Source organism: Myotis brandtii, unplaced genomic scaffold (assembly GCF_000412655.1).
Source record: "Myotis brandtii unplaced genomic scaffold, ASM41265v1 scaffold126, whole genome shotgun sequence".
NCBI lineage: Eukaryota > Metazoa > Chordata > Mammalia > Chiroptera > Vespertilionidae > Myotis > Myotis brandtii.
Window position 1 is genome coordinate 2,928,260 of NW_005354425.1, and position 5,437 is coordinate 2,933,696.

Below are 5,437 nucleotides of genomic sequence, written 5' to 3' on the forward strand. Positions count from 1 at the left end.
CAGAAAAAATAACTAAATGAAATGGAAGCAAGCTACTACATATAGAGTTCAAAACAATGGTTATAAGGATACTCAAGGAACTTAATGAGAGCTTCAAGGATCATTGTGAGAATGACAAATAACTTAGCAAGAATTTCAAAGATTTTAGTGAGAACATCAAAGACATGGAAAAAAAACAACAGTCAGGTCCTAGTTGGCTTGTCTCAGTGGATAAAGTGTCGGCCCATGGACTGAAGGGTCCTGGGTTCCATTGCAATCAAAGGCACTTACCTCAGTTGCAGTCTCAAACCACAGCCCTTGTCAGGGCACTTGTGGGAGGCAATCAATCAATGTGTCTCTCTCACATTGATGTTTCTCTCTCTCTGTCTCTTCCCCTCCCTAAAAATCAATTGAAAAATATCCTTGGGTGAGGATTAACAACAACATTAACAAAAAGAAACCATCAGAAATGAAGTATATACTAACTGGAATGAAGAATAATTTACAGGGAATCAACAGTAAAGTGATAGGACTTAGAATATGACAAAGAAAACAAAAAATAAATAAATAAAAACACCCAATCTGAAGACCAGAAAAAAAAGAGAATTCAAAAATATGAAGATAGTGTAAGGGGCCTCTGAGACAACTTCAAGCATACCAACATTCTTGTCAGGGGGGTGCCAGAAGGAGAAGAGAGGGAGCAAGAAATTGAAAACCTATTTGAAGAAATAATGACAATAAACTTCCCCTACCTGGTGAAAGAAATAAACTTACAAGTCCAGGAAGCACAGAGAGTCCCAAACAAAAGGAATCCAAAGAGGACCACACCAAGACACATCATAATTAAAATTCCAAGGGTTGGCAGTGTGCACCTGCCGGAGCTGGAGCCGGAGCCGGGGCCGGAACTGGTGTAGCTTCCTGACCCCTCTGCGCAGCGTCCCGCTGGGGGGAAACTGTGGGGCGGGTGGCAGTTTCCCCGCGGACCCCCGGCACCTTTGTGCTGAGCAACCTGGCAGAGGTGGTGGAGCGAGTGCTCTCCTTCCTGCCCGCCAGGCGCTGCTGTGGGTGGCCGGAATGTTCACATCTTGCCACAGACCGTCCTGTACATGGCCAATTCGGACATGTTCATTAGCTTGGAAGAGTGTCGGAGTCACAAGTGAGTGATGCCCATGGGCTCTGGGAGCAGTTGGCCTCAGGAGATAGAGATCGGAGAGTCTGGGTTTGCCCTGCTGTTCCCTCAGGTGGAAGGAATAAAAATACAACCCTTTCGTTTTGTCAAGAATCCAAAGAATTTATCGCTAGAAAGACGTCGCTTCACTGAAGTCGGCCTCCTGGACAACCCCGAGCTCTGCGTGGTCCTGGTATTCGGCTACAACTGCTGCAAGGTGGGGGCCAGCAACTACCTGCAGCTGTGGTCCGCACCTTCAGCAACACCAACGTCGTGGTGGCTGGGGGCCAGGTGCACAACCTGGTGTCGATGACCTCTGACACGTGCCCTCTGGATGTCGATGGCACCAGCGTGGTCGGGCTGTCGGTGAGCGGCCAGCTCGTGCAGAGCACCAAGGTGCTGCTCAGCGAGGACGTCAGCGACGAGAAGGCCTTGGAGGCCACCATGCAGCGCCTCAAGGCCACCGGCATCCCCGAGCGGGACACGGTGGACTTCATGTTCGCCTGCGTGGGCCGGGGCGCTCAGTTCTACCCGGCCAAGGGCAACATGGAGGCCGACGAGTTCCGGAAGGCGTTCCCTGCGTGCCCCTGTTCGGCTTATTCGGCAACGGGGAGATTGGGTGCGACCACATTGTCATGGGGAACTTCGCGCTGAGGCGCTGCAGCGAGGTGCGGGTTGAGGACCTGTTCCACAGCTACACGACCGTCCTGGCGCTGGTGCACCTGGGCGCCTCCAAGTGAGGCCGGGAGGCTCTCCCCGCGCACCTGCTGGGCTCTGCCTTTCTGAAACATGGGAACTTGGGAATATATGTCTTTGAAACGAAAATAACTCTATCTGTATGTGTTTTGTAGCTCGGATGCTCTAAAGGTTTCTCGGGGTGGTTTCTAACATATCAGAGGAAGGAGGGCTCAGCTTCAGGCGCAAACCCACCGATCGATCTAGGCGCTGGCCCAGATCCCGTGGCTACCGGGCATGTCATTTAACCAGACGCCTGCACAGGAGACAGGGAAGGGCCCGTGACGGGATTGGCATCCGTGGCTCCCTCTGCAGGGCGAGCTGGTGATTTAGCAGAATCATGAAGACACTTTTTTCCCTGAATAAAGGAGGAAACGGTTCGGACGGCCCGAGAAATCTTTCTCCGCTTTGACCAGGTTTTTCAGAAGCGACAACAGAAGGGTGGCTGACTTTTTACGCCTTTGATATATACGAAAGAGTTATTTTTGTCTTCCTACTCCCAAGTGGCTCAGCGAGATACATGGCCAAGGCGAATCGGCAGTATTTTATTCTCTGATGAGGAAAATGTTTTCTGCCCCCCCCCAACCCCCCCCCCCTCAGGTCTTCATTGCAGGATGACTTACATTTGCATATCCCGCCTAATGTCATGTAACTAACTATTGACACTTTCCTTGCCAAGTCTCAGTGGTCCGACAGGACAGCAGGAAGCGTGTCAGGTAAATGGAATCAAGTGCGTTGCCTTTCCCGCTTGTCTGTTTTTAGTCACTCCCCCCACCCACCGCCCCCATTTTTACCTCGAAAGATTGTCCTCTTCCCGCTTACGTTTGTGATAAAGATACTGGAAGTTTCCTCTGGTTGACAGTTACCCTCCATCTCAGCTCCTGAAGTACAAAGAAAAGTGTGACGGTCAGAACTTCTAGTCTCTGAGTAGTGATGAACTCTTATTGTTATGTAACATTGGTGCCCGTTATCAAGGAGACAGGGCCTCAGAGTTTGAGTCCTTGGGTGTGATTACATAGCACCTACGGAAAATACCCTGTGAATCTTTGTTCCGGGATAAATAGCACAGGAAAAAGAAATTGAAAACTGAGAAATTTTTTTAAATATGAGCCGGGGTGAGGCGGGGAGGGGAGGGACTGTGAATGAATTATGTTATTTTTCCAGATTAATATATAAAGTGTTTTGTTACTCCTCAAAGGGGAGCCTGGTGCTGGGCCCTTTGCTGTACTATGTGGGGTTCACGTGGGTTCCTTTTTATAGCCGAGCCTTTGGGCTGGTTTTGAATGGAAGATTCCTTTGGCCACAAGGCGATTATTCCCTTTGTGGGGAAAGAAAGTAAAGTTGAGCCTGTGGAAACCGCAGACGTACAGCAAGTCCTCACTGAATGTGGCTGTGGATAGGGTGCTGGAACTGTGGTGACATGACATACAATGAAACCAGTTTTGCCATAGGCTACTTGATGGAGAGTTAAGTTCCCATGGCACCTCATCACCGTGGTAACAAAATGACCCTGAATGCTACAGTGTTACTCTAAATGCTACAATGTTACTCGTAGCTTTGCCCGCCTCTCAGAGGCCTGAGGTCACATGGAAAGGGAGGGAGGGGAGTCATCATCGCACCAAAGTTAGAATGAAATAATGTGCTACAGTTGTGAAAGGCTGGTCTTAAATAAAAGCAGTCATTACAGGAATAGTTACTGTTTCAGCTAAAAACATAAGTAAATGTCCCTAGAAGCAGCCACTGTTGTAGCCACTTGTGAAACCGGAGAAGGATCTCGTGAAACGTGGACTCGAGAAGAGAAGGTGCCCCTGGTGTGTGGGCAGCGTCTCCCCGCACCGGACGGCCTTCTCGTGAGTGAGGGGCAGACAGATCGGGTGGTTTGTTTAATCGGGACATTAAAAAACATTCACTCCCTTGTTGTGCTTCCAAAGCAAGATCTTCCAGCAGCTGCGGGGGGCGGCGAAGGGAATCTATTCCTAGCACCTTTCCCAAGTGGACGTAAACTCCTCGTGGGCCCGTGGCAACCCTGGGAAGTACAGGGAAGGCAGACTTGCGACTCCGACCGGGAAACGGACACCTGCTCATCGACGCGGGTAATAATCCGGGACCTCTTCCCACGAGGAGGGTCCCGTCGGCCAGGTCACCACGCAGGTCCCTCCCGGGTGCCTGAGCCCGGACGCCTGGCAGACACACCACCTTCCCAGCAAGTCAGAGGCCGGAGAGCAAAAGCTCTGCCGTTTATTAATATTGTGCACGTTCAACACGGTGACCGTGCGGAGAATGTAAATAAATTCTACAAGTCCACATAAAAATTGTCGAGAAAAGAATAAATTTACTGTTGTCACTTTATGCCCACCCTGTACGACTAAGGTGAGCCCCACCGTATGTCACGTGTCATGGAACGGATAGCTCCTCTTGATTGGAAACGGCGAGGTTTTCAGATGACTGGCTTGATTTTCCTTTGTAGAGACTGGGCATGGGTCTGCTTAATAAAAATCCTAAAATAACAGAACTGAGCATCAGTGATAACGTCCTTGTGAAATGAACAAAATTAATACCTATTTCACATGAAAAAAAAAATAATTCAAAGGGTTAAAGCAAAGTGAGAATTTTAAAAGCATCAAATGGAAAGCAGTTGGTTACCTGTAAGGAAGCACCCATATTACCATCAACTGATTTCTCAACAGAAACTATGCAGGAAAGAAGGGAGTGGCAAGAAATATTCAAAGTGATGAATAGCAAGAACCTACAACCAAGATTACTCTACCCAGCAAAACTATCATTTAGAATTGAAGGTCAGATAAAGAGCATCACAGACAAGAAAAAGCTAAAGGAGTTTATCACCACCAAACCAGTATTATAAGAAATGTTAAAGGGTATCCAAGAAGAAGAAGAAGAAGAAGAAATTGCTAATTTATATGTATCTATCAACAATTGAATCTAAAAATCAAAATAAACAAGAAAGCTAATGAACAAAATAAACTGATGAATAAAATAAAACCAGAGGCATGGAAACATGGAACAGACTGCTGAATCTCAGAGGGGAGGGGTGAGGGGGATGGGAAGAGATTAACCAAAAAACTTACATGCATATATGCATTACTCATGGACACAGACAATAGGGTGGTGAAGGCCTGGGGTGGGGCGGGATCCGGGTGGAGGAAAATAATGGGGTGAAATGGTGGGTACATCTGTAATACTGTCAACAATAAAGATGTAATTTAAAAATTTTGTGTGTCCTCCCCAAAAAAGAAAATATATAATGGAATAATACTACATAAAAAAGATTAAGCACTTCCATTTATGACAATATGGATAGATCTTGAGAATACTATGCTAAGTGAAATAAAACAGAAAAGGACAAAAACCATGAGATATCACTCACATGTGAAATATAAAAGAAACAGTAATAGACAAACTAAAAAAACAAACTAACAGATACAGACAACAAAATGGTAGTTACTAAAGAGGAAAGAAGGTAGGGAGAGGGTAAAGTGGGTAAAGGGGGTCAAATATATGCTTAGGGAAGGAAACTAGACATCAGGTAAGAAGCAT

General features: G+C 47.0%; 1 pseudogene; it reads left to right on the forward strand.

The window, feature by feature from the left end:
• The first annotated feature begins 1,142 nt into the window (after window positions 1–1,142).
• Window positions 1,143–2,031, forward strand: LOC102242699 (annotated as a pseudogene).
• The last annotated feature ends 3,406 nt before the right edge of the window (window positions 2,032–5,437 follow it).